Genomic DNA, 17,573 nt, shown 5'->3' on the forward strand with positions numbered 1-17,573 from the left:
GGATTTGAAATTGTCATCTCAAGAGTGACCGGAGGGAGGGAGGAAGGGTGAACTCTTTCAGTCTAAAAGCTACGTTTTAAAAGGGAGGGTTAGACTAGGTTTGTTTTCTGCAGTGCATTTCCTCTGCAAAAAGGGATTTTTTTTCCTACTTTTTCTGCTGGTGGACATTTCCCTTGGGGGAGCCTGGCCAATGAAAGGTCACTCAGAGATCAGTCACTCTCAGGGATGCCAGGAGAGCCGGGCAGACACATGTCCTAGTTTTCCCGGGAGCAGACTGAGTGAACCATAGGAGGGTCTGTCTGATGTTTATCTTGGCAGAATTCTCAAATGAGTTAGCAAATAGTGGCTGGAGATAAACTGAAACTTTGAGCAACCTCTGGACTGACTCTGATTACCCTCCACACCGCACCTGCGCAGGGAGGAGAGACCAGAAAGCCAGTAGCAAACAGTACACTTTTCCAAGAATCAGAGAGGAAGGAGTTCCTGACGCCCTGCCGCAAAAACAACCTCAAAATTCCCCTGAATACAGACCCATGGGAGCTGGGGTCAAGGTGGCCTTGCACTTTACCGAGGAGGTGTCATCACCAAACGCGCTGGACATTGGCTACCTATGGAAGAAAGATTAAGGACTGAAAGAAAATAGTGGCGAACATGCTTATGACATGGAGGTAGGAAAGGGAAGACCTTGAGCAAGACACAAATCACAAAAGCAAATAGAGAAAGAGTGATGTCTACCTTCAACAAAATGTGAGACTTCTGATTCAAAATCAGAAACCTCTATAAGCTGAGATAAAAGACAAGCAACAGAGTTGGAGAAGATATTTCTAAGATATTTGTATGTGTGCATATGTATATGTATGTGTGTAATGTGCTTATACATATACATATAGATAAATGTGTATGTATACACATGAATTCTGGATTGTTATCTAGGCTCTATGAAGGTCTCCTATCTATTAATAAGAAAAAAGACCAAGATCAACAACCTCATAGACAAATCGATGAAGAAGATGACCAGCTAGTTCACATAAAAGAAAATGCAAATGGGAGTGGGAGGGCCCAGAGGAACTCTTGCTTTATCCAAATGGTTTTCTGCAGTGTATTTCCTCTGCAAAAAGGGATTTTATCTAAATTGTGTTGATGACGAGAGCATACACTTACATTAATTTTATAAGTAAAAAAAGAGAAAAAGTACCTGAAGATTAAACGCAAGCAATGTGATGTGTTAATTTGCCAACACACGGGAAGGGAGCTCTGAGCCTGTAAAATATGAGCCCTTTTGTGTGAAGCTGAGCAGATGAGGAGAAGTTTCAACAGTCCTAGAGAAGAGGATGGCAGGGGACAGAGAGCCAGGGGACAGGGCAGGGAGGATCTAGGAGGGCACCCAGCCAAGTGGCTCACTGCAGCTGGTGTAGGGCTTAGCTATACCCTGGGGCTGCGTGCTTAGCACAGTGTGGTCAGATGAAGGTGGCAGGGACTCTCCATTTGAGTCAAAGTGACAAGCAGAGCCCCAAATCCCTGGGAAGGATGAAATCCAAATGTAATTCCCTTCTGAGCAACATTCTACAATCCGTGCTTCATTTAGATATCTGTAAGCCTAAAAGAGCTGGAAAAAACATTTTATTTCCCCTTCCAATGTACAATTTCTAAGACATTTGAATTATCGATGCTGAAGTTTCATTGAGAATGGGCTGAGTGTCCTGTTTTCAGCCTGAAAACAAAGCCTCAGCCACACTCTTCATCTCACCCTCTTTTTGTTTATTTTCTTTTTAAAAATTTCCCCCATTTCTTTGTTCTTTAACAAAGAGTTGTGTGCATCTTCTGAGCTCCAAGTGCTGCACTGGCTTCCGGGAGACAATGGCAACCCAGGCCCTGACCTCATGGCGTGACCGAAGGGAGGGTCTCGGCCAGGAACGTGAGGGACACCGGAAAGAGGACATCGGTGGGCAATGGGGTCTTCCTTGCGGGGGGCGGGTGGGTGTGTGTGATGTGCTTCCCTAGAAGCCCACAGCCGCTGGCAGGGGCCACCGCGGGCAGACCAGTGGTCCAAATTTATGCCAGCAAAAAGCAAATGCTGATGCCTTCCCAATCATGGTTCCTTCAAAGGCTTCAGGGTTTCTTGGGAAGGGAAAAGAACATTAGCTGAGCTTCTGCGGTGTGCTGGGACTGTGCTAGGAAGTTTTACAGATGCTAGTTCATTTAGATTGGATATGCCTCCTGGAACAGTGTGCTGTCCCTTGTGGAAAATCAAAATAGTCATTGCATTTCTGTGGTGTTCACAAGGAGCCTCACTTCTGGGCTCAGGCAGGCTGAGGAGTTCCAGGGCTGAGGATCAGACTTGGTGACTGAGCAGGAACTGTCATCCTTTTTCTCTTTTGAGATATGAAATTTGCTCCACATCTCAGAAGAGTGTGTGCCTCCATCCCACACTTGGGACAAGCACTATCGTTCTTTTTTTAAAATTTGTAGAACATATTAAACGCTCTGCTTTCGTCACGGGTTAAATCACGCTGGGGCAGCAGGCTTGTGTTGTAAGAGCGGTGCTCTGTGCGTCCGCTAGGGCTCCCCTGTCGTTCCAGTTGGTTTCCTTGCCACGCCCCAGCTCGCTGCCCCCAGGCTGTCTTGGAGAGACACGTTTGTGTTTTGTAATAGAGCATGTCATGCACTATTATATGGAGATATTGTATAAAGGAGCCCACACGACACAAGGAAACCAGGAGAAATCAGTCCTAGAAATCCCCAAAGCTTGGAAGCAGGGACATGCAAGCGAGGTACAGCGTGTGCTATCAAGTGGCAAGGTCCTTCCGGTCAGAAAGCCGCTGTTGTCATCGGTTTACCAGGTGCTGGGATTAAGCACATCTACCACTTAGAAAATAATACAAATAAGAACCACGGTCCAAATCCAACATGGGTCTCCCAAATTCTCTAAAATGTGGAAGTGCGCAGATCTTACTCTCTCTGTCCTTTCTCTCGCTTCGAGGAAGTTGGGCTCCTGGGCACTGTCTCCTCAATCACGCCCAGTACCTGTGTACAGGTGCCTCCCCTTCTCTCTGGAGCATCGGGACTGGATGGATTGGGAACAGAATGGAGCTTTGATTGATCCTCTTGTCCGCACTTGTGCCTTTCTACTCCCTGTGGTGGAGGGTGTCAGTTTAGTCTCCCTGTCTTCTCCTGGGGTCCCTCCAGCTCCTGAATCCAATCCTGCTCTTCCCCTGCATATTCTGAGTGGCCTGCACACTCTGGGCTCTCTCTCCTGGACCCCTGGAACACCACCTATTTGGTTCTTAATAATCCGGAGCCTTCCCACCTGATAGTAGCACTGACATCATCCTCTTCATCCACTGGAAGCTTCCAGATCCTGGCCCCCCAACTCATTCTCTCCCCACACGGCTTCTGCAGAAACACAACAACGTGTACTGTTTATACCATTCTTGCACCATTGTGTGCCAAATGGCTGGCCCAGAGGATGAGTGAGTAGGAGGCCAACGTATGCTAGGGGAGGGGTCAGAGGAGAAAATTTCCAAGAGAGTGGGAACCCAAGGAAGGCTTCTCAGAGGAGCTGGAACACATTGGGGCCTGAAGGAAGTGGACATTTCGATGAGCATAAAGACTGCGGGGGGCGGGGGTCCAATCTTTTGGTTTCACTGGGCCACACTGGAAGAAGAAGTGCCTTGAGCCACACATCGAATGCACTAACACTAATGATAGCTGATGAACAACAACAAAAATCATCGCAAAAAGTCTCATAATGCTTTAAAAAAGTTTATGAATTTATGTTGAGCCACATTCAAAGCTGTCCTGGGCCACATGCAGCCTGCAGGCCGTGGGTTGGACAGGCTTGAGCTAAAGCAGATGTGTTCTGAGCTGGAGAGAAGGCCAGCCCCATGGTTCATCATTCGTGGTATCACCAACCAGTGATATTTGGAACAGTTGGTGGGTGCAGGCCCTGGGAAGGGCAATAGTAAGAAAAAGCTTAGAAAAGAAAAGGAGGAGGAAGAGGGGAGTTGCGGATCGTGGAGGGCCTTGAAAGTGAGACTGAGGGTTTGGACCTTACCACTTGGGCATACTACCAAACAGGAACCCCTGTCACTGTAATTTCTGATGATTCCATCTTCCGTCTTTGGGAATAACAATGGCATAGTCAACTATTCCGCTACAAAAAGAGTCCGCAGGTTCTTTAACCATGTGGGACATCTTGTTTTGGCATCCACACTAGTTCTGTTATAGCCAAAGCTGGGGGTGTTGGGGAATGTCACATGCTTCAGGGGTATCTGTGTAGTGTGCATTTTACCCCGCTGAGCTCACAACTTCAATGTGTGATGGTGATCCGCCGGTTCAGGAGGACAGAGTTGGTGCCCCTGCCTCTACCATCCTACGAGAGCTTTCTGCTTTCTGTGTCCCGCTCTGTGGGCTCCCCATGGACCCCTGTAGTATTTGCCTAATACTTTGGAACCAACAATAATAACTTATGAAATCTTTATTTCAAACACAGCTTGAATTTCATCCATTTTCATCTTACCCAAAGGGACAGATTCTCTAGTCCTCAATCTGGATGGTCAGAACGGAGAAATCCCCTTACCTCCAAACACAGGCCTTTTATTTTGTAACCACTGTCTGTCTGCTTTTCTGTTTTGGAGTCTCCCGGGGTGATGGTGCCGCCAGATAAAAGTTGTAATGAGAGAGGGAGAGTGGGAGGGAGAGTCCGGTGACAAGGCAGGGCGGAAGGTAAGCAGAGACCTTCTCCAATCAGAAGTCTTGAAGTCAGGGCACGCAGTAGGTCTGCAGAATGACTCAGAACCAGCCTATGAATGCTGTCTATTCATGGGTCCAGGCTTTTGTTAAAGTCTGGGCCTGCATTTTAAAGAGGGAGTCGGGGAACTGGCTGGACTGGTCTGACAACTAAGGAGTGGTGAACACTTCCCCCAGGCTAGTACTCAGGTGGATGAAGTCATCGATATTTTCTGGGCAGTCCTAATCTGTGATTAACTTTTATCTCTGCTGTGAAATAGCAGCCTTCTTTTCAGCCTGCTAACAATAAGTTAACCTGGCTGTCCGGCTGGGGGATATTTTATGCAGAGGCATATTTGAGAAGCCATGTGGGACTCCTGCCCTGGAGAGAGCCCAGAGTGGAGGGAGGGGTCTGTGTGGTGGGGGGAGTCTTCTCAGCAATGGTCCTTGTGATTCCAGCATACACTGATGTCCTGACTTCAAACTCAGCTTACCCAAAGCAAATGTCCACTTTCTTCCATATTCCCTTCTTGTTTAAGGCCTCACCACTGACCAGGAAGTCTTGATAGAATCATCTAGAAATTCTTAAGTCCTACCTCATTCAACCTTGTCTTGACTCCTGCAGTGAGCACAGCTGCCCTCCCCTTCGCTTCTCTATGCCCTCACCTTTTCAGGAGCCTCTTAATTTCTCAGTCCACATCATCTCTCAGACCGCCAAAGCCAGAGTTATTTTTCTAAAAGACATTTGTTCCCATTGTTCCTCTGACTAAAGTTCCTACTATGGGACACTTGCCCTTGGCACTCACGGACCTTGTAGTCAGGCTGAGAACCTCAGGTTCTCAAACTCAAGACCATGGGGAATGTAACAGGTGAATCAGGCAGGTGAAGTCCAGGACTCTTTTTGGTCTATATTTTGTTTACTCAGTTTTGATGGAGACAAGCATACCAGAAAATTCACATTTCTCTTAACTCTAGCAGTAGACAAACAACAGAGCAAGCAGGATGTGACCATTTATACAGGCCTCACTGTTGGGGGAGGCAGTAGGGAGTGGTGGAGACCAGGGACAGGACTAGGGCTAGGGCAAGGCTAGGAAGGTGCCCAGGATGCATGTTTTAAGGAAGCACTCACTCTTGGGGCTTTGCAAGTACAAGGCTAGCACTGGGAGGTGAGTGCCTCCTTAAAGTTGGCTCCTTGGGCCTTGTTTGCCTAACCTAGTCGGGCCTTGGTGAAGACAGTGGAGAAATGGAGCATGGACCTGCCCAAAGGGATGGCTGCTGATCAGCTTCATCCAGCTGTTGACAAAGGCAACACCATGGCCCCAATTTTGCCAAGTCTTTTCAAACATTCTGTGGGTGCTTCCATCATAGCTCTTATCACCTGGCAAGGGAGCTGTCTCCACAGGTAACCTTCTCACTAAGTGGGGGTGTGTGAGGCCAAGGAGCTTTGGTCATTCCCCTGTGTGATACCAGCAGTGAGCACAGAGTAGGTGCCCTGCAATGTCAGGCAAACAAACAAACAAAAAAAGACTTTGGAAACAGAGTTATGTTATGGAACTAGGATGGGTCTTGAGTTAGCCTCACTCTTTATCCAAGGAATGGTTGTTCAGGGCCAGTGGCTCAGCCCTAGGAGCACTGACTGCTTCAAGACAGCAGCCTGCTCTGGGATGCCAGGGATAGTCCACTCCTGATGGCAGACTCCACTCTTCACAGGGCTCACTCCCTTACTCATTAGGTCACAGAGTAATAGAAAAAGGCAGGAAAGATGAAAAAAAGAGAATTTAAAAACAAAACACAGCCAGGTGTGGTGGCTCACACCCGTAATCCCAGCACTTTGGAGGCCGAGGCAGGCAGGTCACCTGAGGTCAGGAGTTCGAGAACAGCCTGGCCAACGTGAAGAAACCCTGTCTCTACTAAAAATGCAAAAACTAGCTGGGCGTGGTGGCAAGCACTTGTAATCCCAGCTACCAGGGAGGCTGAGTCAGGAGAATCACTTAAACCCAGGAGGTGGAGGTTGCGGTGAGCTGAGATTGTGCCACTGCACTCCAGCCTGGGTGACAGAGTGAGACTCTGTCTCAAAACAAAACCAAAAAAATACCCCAAAAAACCCAAAACACATGGTAGCAAAATAATAACAAACTGAAGTGTGTCTGTAATGACAGCCAATGGAAACTTACCTACTCCAAGACAGAAAATGATCAGAGATTTCTAAAAAGTCCAGATACATCTTGCTTCCAAGATACCATCTAAGATGAAATCACACAGAAAGGCTGAAAATAAAGGAACGGAAAACTATACACTATTTAAATCCTAGCAATAGCAGACAGATTATAATAGGGGAGAGACTACATAATAATCAAGGCACCAACCCACTCAGAAGCTGTCACAGGCCTAAATGCATATGTGTCTAACACACACACACCTCAAAATATAGTAAGCAAATTGGCAGAACTGCAAGTCTAAGATTTCAACCCATTTAACTTTATCAAAAGTTGATAAATCAAGCAATTTAAAAAGTACTAGGTTATAAAAGATTTGAAAAACAAAAGTAACAAGCATTATCTAATGGGTGTGTGCGTGTGTAAAACTTTGCGGCCAAAGATAAATGGTCATCATAGATCATTTAAAAACAGATGGTGATACATAGATTATTTAAAATTTTGACCACATACTAGGTCGCAAAGAACACAACAAATACCTAGAATCATCAAAATAACACAGATCATATTCTCTGAACACAACCCAATTAAATTAGAAGTCAATACTAAAATACAGTCTCAAACTCATGTATGTGGGAACTCAAAAATTCACTCCCTAGTAACTAATAGGCTGAAGAAGAAATTACAACAGAAATGTATTTGAAATAGACTGAATAATAAAGCATTATGAATCAAAGATGTGAATAGCAACGAAATGGATATCTAGAGGGGCCGAGTTGGTGGCTCATGCCTGTAATCCCAGCACTTTGGGAGGCAGAGGCAGGCAGATCACTTGAGCCCAGGAGTTTGAGACCAGCCTGGGCAACATGGCAAAACCCTGTTTCTACAAAAAATTAGCCGGGTGTGGTGGTGAGTGCCTGTGGTCCCAGCTACTTGGGAGACTGAGCTCGGAGGATTGCTTGATCCCAGGAGGTAGAGGTTGCAGTGAGCCATTATCATGCCATTACACTCCAGCCTGGGTCACAGAGTGAGACCTTGTTGGGAAAAAAAAAAAAATATATATATATATATATGGGTAAATTTATAGCCTGACATGAATTTATTTCAAAATCATGAGAGGTTTAAGCGAGCTGAGTGCTCAAAATAGCGATTGTAAGGAACTTCCTTGATGTGATAAAGGTTATCTATCAAAAGTGTATAGTAAATGTTATAATTAATGATGAAACTTTGGAAGCATGCCCATCAGTATCAGTAACAAGACAAGGATGTCCATTGTCAATATGTCCATTCATCAGTATCCTGGAAACCATACTGAGGGCAATGAAACAAGCGAAAGAAATAGGAGAATAAGAATTTAGAATGAAGCAAGAATATTTCTATCTGCAGGAAATATGATAATCTGCATAGAAAATTCAAGAGAATTTTCCAATAAACTATTCAAATGAAAATAGAGTCCAACAATATATATATACACAAAATTGGGTACAATTTATATGTATTAATTATAACCAATTAGGAAATATAACAGGAGAATGAGTCTTATATTTCAACTAAAGCTATAAGATCTTTCTGCATACATTAAACAAAATATGTGCACATTGCTTGGTTTTGATTTTTCTTCATTCATTTGGTTGGTTTTAGAGGAAACTTGGAAATACAGCTGAGGGTCATAAAAGAAAATATGAGTGAGTGGAGTGATTCACCATGTTCTTAACTGGAAAAGCTAGTGTTGATTTAAGAAAGATGTCAGGCCTGGCGCTGTGGCTTACGCCTGTAATCCCAGCACTCTGGGAGGCCGAGGAGGGTGGATCACGAGACCAGGAGTTCAAGACCAGCCTGGCCAACATAGTGAAACCCCGTCTCTACTAAAAATACAAAAAATTAGCTGGGCATGGTGGCAGGCGCCTGTATAATCCCAGCTACTCGGGAGGTTGAGGCAGGAGAATTGCTTGTACCCGGGAGGTGGAGGTTGCAGCGAGCCAAGATCGCGCCATTGCACTCCAGCTAGGCGACAGTGCAAGACTCCATCTCAAGAAAAAAAGAAAGAAAGAAAGAAAGAAGATGTCAATATCATCTCCTAATTGTTCTTTAAATTCAATACAGTTCTATCCAAAATCTTGAAGGGAATTTTTGTGTGTGTGAAATTTGACAAGCTGATAATCATCAAGACTAATTATACATTTATAATAATTAACATAGTACAATATTGATATATAGATAATGAATAGATCAATAGAAAATTAGAGAACTCAGAAACTCACCTGTGCATCTGTGGAAATTTCATATATAACAGAGGCGTCATTACAGATCAGTAAAAAGAAGGGGTGGACTCATTCAAGAAATAACTTAGGAAAAATAGGTTATCCATACAAGAGTAATAAAATTAGATCCTTATATCAACACATATGTAAAAACAAATCCTTGGTTGATTAAATACCTAAGTGTAAAAAACAACAACTTCAAATAATTTAGAAGAAGATATAGAAGACTATCTTTAAGAACTCAGAGTAAGAAATTATTTTCTTCAACTATATACAAAAAGACCCTTAATGCAAAAATTAATAGACTATTTGGTTTAGTAAGTAGGGTTGTATTTTAAAGTTTTTTAATTGTTCATAAAAAAATGTTAAATGTCAAGCCAGAAACCAATATTTGCAATGCAGTCATATAACTGACAAAGGCCAGAATCCAGAATACATGAACACTGGCAAGTCAATGAGAAAAAACAAATAGCACAATGGAAAAAATGACCAAAAGACATGAACAAGTTACAGATGAAGGCAGCTCAAAGGGCAAATGAGCATTTGACTAGAAGATTACCTCTTAGTAATCAGAGAAATAAGCAAACAAAAAAGTATGCCACCTGTGTATTAGGGTTCTCCAGTGAAATAAAATGAATAGGATTTACATGTATATAAAAAGAGATTTATTTTAAGGAATTAACTTCCATGATAATGAAATTCAATATTTCCTCCATGATTATGGAAGCTGGTAAGTTCAAAATCTACATGCTGGGCTGGCAGGCTGGAGACCCAGAGTGAAACCAGTGCTACAGCTCAAGTCAAAAGGTCATCAGGCTGAAGACCCCAGGAAGAGCTGATGTTGCAGATGAAGTCCCAAGAACAGTTTGCTGGAGAATTTCCTCTTGTTCAGGGAGCTCGGCCTTTTACTCTATTCAGGCCTTTAACTCACTGAAAGAAGCCCACTCAGGCTCTGGAGGGCAATCTGCTTTACTGAAAGACCACCAATATCAATGTAAATCCTCATCAGAAACACCCTCACAGAAACATCCCGGCCAAGCTGACACTAAAAATCAACTACAGAACCTCCAACACATCAGACTGGCCAAAATGTTTGTCTGCCACTACCAAGTGTTGACACAAAAGGCAAGCATAAGAAACTCATACTGGGCTGGTGAGGATGTAGAGCATGAATGTAGACTGGAGAACCTGTCACACATGTGCACAAATATTCACTGCATCATTGTCTGTAGTGAAAAATTGAAAAGGAACTGAAAAACAATCAGTAGAAAATAGACAATTCTGATAAGGTTCATATGACAGAGTATTATACAGCAGTTAAAGGAGTTAGAGCAACAGGTATCTGCATGGATAAATCTAAAAACAATCATGAGTTTTGGGAAGATAGATACAACAGGACAGATTTCCATAAAATTGAAAACTTACAAACCAATACTTTATATTACTTAGGAATGAATACTGTAGGAAAATCTAAAACACAGGCTTGAGATTAATACACAGTAAATTTAAGGTTGTGGCATTTCTGAGGAGTAGGGAAAGGGAATGAGATCAAGGAGGCCTTCAGCTGTGTCTGTAATATTTTAATGTATTTTTTCTAAAGGCTTGAAACAAATATGGCAAAATATTAAGATCTGATAAAGCCACGTGGACGTATGACATTTGTTATATTTCTCTCTATCCTTATTCATGTGTTTAAATAATTCTCCAAAAGCAGTGTACTGAGAATTCAGCCTGTCTCCTGAGACATTCTAGGAAGTTATGTGCAGGAGTGGAGAATGATTCTTTGGAAGAGTTAAGTGTCCTAAATGCCAGCCAGGCTGTGACCCCAGGACAGAAGGAGAGTGGGGGGGGTCCTTCTTGCTTGCTAGTGACATTCTGCACCAACCAGCACCGCAGGAGCCCCAGGATGACAAGGAAGGAGAAAACACAGGGGGTGACAGATGCAGTGGACCCCTATGTGGTACATTGGGTGGTGGAGGCTGGGTGTAAAGCACATGATGGGTGCAGGGAGACCAGCTGTGGAGGTTTTGGGGACCGTGATAATGACCATCCAGTGTGGCTGTACTTTTCTCTAGAAGAGGGTTGGCCTACATCCACTCCAGTGGATCCACATTCCCTCCCAAAAGACCAATAGAGAGTGAAAGATTTGAGTCACCTGTGTGGGTGGCCCTCAAGACCCCAGCAATGAAAACCCAAAGGAGTATCACAGTGTTTTCTGGCAAGAATTGGCCACTGCTTAATTGTCTTTGTCTGATTTTTCCTAGCAACCTTGTCTTTGACCTCGCCTGGCATCCTGTGTGGTCATGAGCCACAGAGATGGAAAAGGCAACATGGTAGAGGCAAGAGGAGGCAGGAGGTGGAAAAGAAGGACTATCAGGTGATGAGTTCTGCCATCTCTTACCCTGAGTTTAGCTGTGCTTTGTTTATAAAAAGTACTGTTTTACAAAAAGTATTTGATGGTACAAAATATTATCAACATCATTCTTAGATGGTTTAAGAAGTAAGAAAAGGATCGTGGTGGTAGCAGGAAATAAGACAGAAATTTTCCATGGGGGCTGCAGGTCTGAAGGCACTGGCAGGTACTGCAGGGGGCTTCAAGCAGGGTCACTTGATAGGGTCAAAAATCAGTAATGTCTACGCTCATCTCCAACCTCTGCTGAAGGAAGAGGAAATGTTTTGAAGTATTTAGATGCATTTTTTTAGGTGCGTTGTTTTTGTTGAATTTGGACATGAAGCCAGCCACAGCCAGCTGTCTCTCCCGTTCCGGTGGGAAGGGGACCATGTGAAGCACCCAAGATGTGAACCAGGACTCAGTTCACGTTTGGGGACCCTGATAGCCTCCTCAGATGCCCCTGCAGAAATCCAGATTGACCCCTGAGGCTGAGCTTTACCCTCTGCAGGGATGATTTCCATTCAGTCTGGGATGGGCCGGGGAAACCGCTGCTCACCCAAAGTGAATTTAAGGGTTCCCAACAGCAATTTATCAACATTTTCATTGTAAAGCACAGTGAGAGCAGTGAATTCTGTCCATTTTGTGAGCAGCAATTCTGGATAAGGCGGGAGCCCCACTGCATTCAGAGCAGCTCTGGGAATGAGGGAGGAAGAGACAACAAAAGGAACAGGAGCCTTCCAATAAGCCCAGACGTTAGACCTAAGCCTTGTCCCTGTCATAGCCTAGTCATTATTGATTAAAGGGTGGACATCAGATAGACCCAAGAGGAACAGCCCCGCCAATGTCCAGAGCAATGAGGCCCTCACTCTGCCCTCACCTCTACCAGTGTCAGTTCTGGGGAATTTCTGAAACACCATGAATGCAGAGGTGTGACTCAGCAGGAATCACAGGAATGTCAGATGACAAAGCAGTTGGTATTAATAAATTGCTTTGAGTCTGGAAACAAAGAAAGTGGCCTTTTGGCGGGTAGTTAAGGACAAGTGAGAGTCTTCAGGTCTTTCCCAACAGATGGGGTGAGCCAGAGAAGTGATAGAAAGCCAGCTAATGAGACATTTGCCACGTGCCATGGGGCCAGAGGGATGCTGAACCTAAATAAGAAAAATGTGTGAAGCACCCAGGATGCGTGCCGGAGCTCGGTTCACATTTGGAGAAGCCACTCCATAGCCTCCTCAAATGCCCCAGCAGAAACCCAGATGGGAATTCCCCAGCGCTTCCCCCTCAGGTTCCAGAGCCTTCCACCGAAGTGGGAGTAGACAGAGGGAGCTTCTCTCTCCCCACCTACGTTCCCTCTTGCTTTGGTCCTGGCCTCAGTTTCACCAATATCTAGAGGCTACCAGTCCCTAGAAGTCAGGGGGAGCTGGGACTTTCAACGGTAATACCTCCATGTGCCATTAGTTCAATCTGTAGATTGAAATTGTTTTAGAATGAGATATCAAACATATTTTAATCAAAAGACCTCTGTAACAACCACATGTGCTCTGCATCAAAAGTCTGTCTTGGGCCAGGCATGGGGCTATGGGCTCCGGCATATGTTATCTCATGGAATGGCCTCTTACCTAGGTAATTTACCACCATTTTTACAGATGAGGAAACTGAGGCTCAGACAGGTGGCAACTTTTAATCCAAATCACACAGCAAAGTAAGTGCAAAGCCAAATTTTATCCAAAGCTGTACTGTACTGTACTGTATAGCAATAGAAGGGAATATCCACTTTGAGTGTGAAAATACTGAGGTTACATATAAGTATTTAAACTGAATCATGCATTTGCATGAAAATAGAAATTGTGTTTCCTACACTTTTATACGCCTTGAAAGTGCGTCACTAGAAAAAGAACTTAGGAAAATGAGCAGGTGGATATTTGGTACAGTCCCCAGTAGAGGGGCAAAGAGGTCCCTGTCTTGGCTCTGATAAGAGTTTTAAGGGAACAGAGTTCAGGAGGACACCAAGGCCTGACAGCTTTGCAAGTACTCTTCATTTGGCCGGGAACCATGTCACATTTTGTTTTGATTTATTTGGCCTTCCTCTCTCTAACTGATCCAAGCTTTATTAGGCTGTGCTCAGAGAATCCTCAATCTGCTTTCTACTTTGGGAACTTATTTACAAGTTATTTTCATGTCATCTGAGGGTTATTCAGCTCATTGTTCTTCAACATCTTGAGACATCAAAAACGGCTCACCCCCAGCCCTAGTCTCGCGTCCTTTCTCTGTCACTAGATTTTGGCTGTGTGAACGCATAGACACCGCTGAATTCTTTGATACTTCAGTAGGACAATAACAGAGGCTGTGGTGTCTCCTGCCCTTTCCCTGGTTTTGGTCAAGAGGAATGAAAGACTACAGAAAGGTGTGGAAGAAATGCACACAATCAAAACTGTAAGGTTATTCAAGAAAATCTATGGTTTTAAAGCCAGAAAGAACTGATTCAAATCATGGTTTCATCACTTCGTACTTAGAAACTCTGAGGTTGTTACTAACCTCCCTAAGCCTCTGTTTCCTCCTCTGCAAATGGCAACAGTAATACCTGTGCAGAAGGGTTCCTGGGGTTCCTGAGGCCCCATGCACTGTGGCCACATACTGCTGCACAAGGGCCTGCCAGCCAGCTCACAGCCATTACAGCTGCGCTCATTCCCTTCCCCTCTGGTGGCCCTCCAGGATACTTAAAAATATAATAATAATAATAATAATAATAATAGTATTTGGACAAGAAAAACAAACAAATAAAATAATCCACAAATGCCCAAATACCACTGCCTGAGATTCTGATCTTATTCGGGTGGACAGCAATAGATTTGGAAGTTTCCTGGGTGATGCTATGGTGCTGCTGGGTGGAGCCCGTTGCTAACTAAAGCTGGACCGGGAGGCTAGAGCAAGCTGAGCGGCTCAGCACTGGGGTAGCCCCATGCCCCTGCTCCAAACATATAACTCCATTTGGCTCTCCCTCCCTTTTTCCCTTCTTTCCTATTTGAGACAGGGTCTTATTCTGTCCCCCAGGCTGAAGTGCAGTGGCATGATCATGGCTCACTGCAGCCTCCACCTCCCAAGGACTACCAGTGCATGCCACGATGCCCGGCTAATTTTTGTATTTTTAGTAGAGATGGGGTTTTGCCATGTTTCCCAGGCTGGTCTTGAACTCCTGGGCTCAAGTGAACCGCCCACCTCAGCCTTCTGAGTAGCTGGGACTATAGGTACCCATTACCATGCCCAGCTAATTTTTGTATTTTTTGTAGAGGCGGAGTTTCGCCATGTTGCCCAGGCTGGTCTTGAACTCCTGAACTCAAGGGATCCACCTGCCTCAACCTCCCAAAGTGATGGGATTATAGGCGTCAGCCACCGCACCCGGCCCATTTTCTTTCTTGTTTCTTTAAAATTTCCTTTGAGACAGTTCCACTCTGTTGTCCAGACTGAAGTACAGTGGTGTGATCATAGCTCACTATAACCTTGAACTCCTGGCCTAAAATGATCCTCCTGCCTCAGCCTCCTAAAGCATGGGAATACAGGCATGAGTCACCATGCCTGGCCTGGCCTTCAGTTTCTCTGCTGTAACACTGGATTGTCCTAGAAATCCTTTTCCGAATTTCTCACCCATGATATCTGCACCTTTCTCATCTTCACCAGAATCACCTTGTCTTAACTCCTTAACTCTTCCTGCTTCTTGCCAGGCTAAGAAGCTATATTAGTTATCTATTGCTGTGTAACATGTCATCCTAAAACATGGCAGCTTAAAACAACAGATGTGTGTTATCTCACACTTTCTGTGAGTCAGGAATACGGACACGGCTTAGCTGAGTGCTTGTAACTCAAGACTGCTCATGAGGCTGCAGTCAAGCTGTCACCTGGGGCTTTGGTCCTATCTGAAGGTTTACTGGCATGGGGGCGTCTGTTTCAAAGCTCACTCATGTGGTTCTGTCCTTCCCCACCTGGGCATCTCCACAGCCTGCCTTGTGACATGTGGCTGGTTACCCCGGGGTCTTGTGACTCTAGAGAGAGTAAGACAGAGCACCCAAAATGGAAGCCACAGTGCTTTTTATAACCTGTGAAGATGTAACATCTCAATACTTCTGCCCTATTCTAGTCATAGAAGCAAGTTACTAAGACTGGTCCACACTCACAGGGAAAGGATGACATGAGGGTGAGGATACAGGGAGGGTGGGGGGTCATCGGGGCCCATCTTAAAGGCTGCCTTCCACAGAATCCCTAATTATTTCTCTGAAAGTAAAAGGAAGAGAGAGAGACACCGTATTCTACATTTCTGCTTACCTCCGTGGTGGGGCTGATGTGCGTGGTTTTCATGGCTTAAAAAGTGCACTCCATCTCACTGGGGGTTTCCCAAATGGTCATGTGAAGAGAGGAATTGCTCCCCAGAACCTCTGGGGCACCTCATTTGGCTGATGCTTTTCCTTCCTCTCCACAGAGGTGCTCTGGGTAGAGGGAATGAAGCCTTCAGGGTGGACCCTGGAGGGCTCTCCCAGAGGCTTCTATCTGAACCAGTGGGCTTAAAAATGAGCAGGGAGGACCTTCACGAAAAACACTGTCAAGTACGGTCTCAGTGTGCTCCAGCTGCTGTAACAGAATACCATAGACTGGGTAGCTTGGGAGCAATAGAAATCAATGTCTTGCAGTTCTGGAGTCTGGGAAGTCCAAATTGAGGTGCTGGCAGATTCTGCGTCTGGTGAGGGCCCACTTCCTGGTTCACAGACAGCCGGCTCCTCGCTGTGTCCTCACCTGAAGGAAGGGGCAAGGCAGCTCTTTAGTGTCTCTTTTACAATGGTACTAATCTTATGTGTGAGGGCGCCACTGTCATGACCCAAGCACCTCCCAAAGGTCCCACCTCCAGGTACACTGGGGATTAGGCTTCAACACATGAACTTGACGGGGATCACAAACATTTGGTCTATAGCAAACACCCAACATAGACCAAGCCCCATGCTTCTCTGGGCTTGGGGGCGCTGGGATACCAAGGTAAATTGGGCCTGGGCTCTATGGCAAGCTGGTGTGATGGTTGAGAGAAGGTCTAAGAGGTCAATAAGGGGTTCTCGCCTGGCACGGTGGCTCATGCCTGTAATCCTTGCACTTTGGGAGGCTGAGGTCGGAGGATCATGAGGTCAGGAGTTTGAGACCAGCCTGGCCAACATGGTGAAACCCTGTCGCTACTAAAAATACAAAAAAGTAGCCAGGCATGGTGGCACACACCTGTAATTCCAGCACTTTGGGAGGCCAAGATGGGTGGATCATGAGGTCAGGAGTTCGAGACCAGCCTGGCCAACATGGCGAAGCCCTGTCTCTACTGAAAATACAAAAAAGTAGCTGGGCATGCTGGCACATGCCTGTAATCCCAGCTACTCAGGGGGCTGAGGCAGAAGAATTGCTTGAACTCAGGAGGTGGAGGTTGCAGTGAGCCGATCATGCCACTGCACTCCAGCCTGGATGACAGAGTGAGATTCCGTCTCAAAAAATAAAACAAAATAAAATAATAAAATAAGGGGTTCTCATCCTAGTGCTATTCTCAGCTGAGTGACTTTGGGAGAGTGACTTGACCGTCATGAGCCTCAATGTTCAAAGGATCTTTATCTGAGTCACCTCTGAGTCTGAACATCCATCTAGGTGCTCCATCAGCAGTGGGTATTCCCAGTGCTATTGCAGAGAAACCCTCTAAACCCACCTGTCAAACTGGGCCAGCCTGGAGACTGACCCAGTGGGTCTGGGTGCTGACTTGAGCACACATGTACCCCGGCTCCTCAGGAGACTGTCATGCACCCCAGTGGCTGAGAACCACTGGTCTAGAGAGTGAGCTGTATCAAGGAACAGTGGCATGTGGGAAAGTGAGCAGGTGCAGGTGCAGGTGCAGGTGGACACTGGGCCAAAGTGGGGCATGTCTGGATTCAGGGCCTCATTGGCCAACTCTCCTAGGACCTAAGAAGGGAAAGGAGCCTAAATAGAGGGGCCAATTTTTTTTTCCTTTCCAACTTTTATTTTAGGTTC

At 45.3% G+C, this 17,573-nt stretch overlaps 1 protein-coding gene across 3 annotated transcripts in view; it reads left to right on the forward strand.

Annotated features, from left to right (window-relative positions):
• Positions 1–17,573, forward strand: part of MTLN (mitoregulin) — a 1,146,577-nt gene that overhangs the window by 399,089 nt on the left and 729,915 nt on the right. The gene's annotated exons all lie outside the window — the stretch shown is intronic.

Source organism: Macaca thibetana, chromosome 13 (assembly GCF_024542745.1).
Source record: "Macaca thibetana thibetana isolate TM-01 chromosome 13, ASM2454274v1, whole genome shotgun sequence".
NCBI lineage: Eukaryota > Metazoa > Chordata > Mammalia > Primates > Cercopithecidae > Macaca > Macaca thibetana.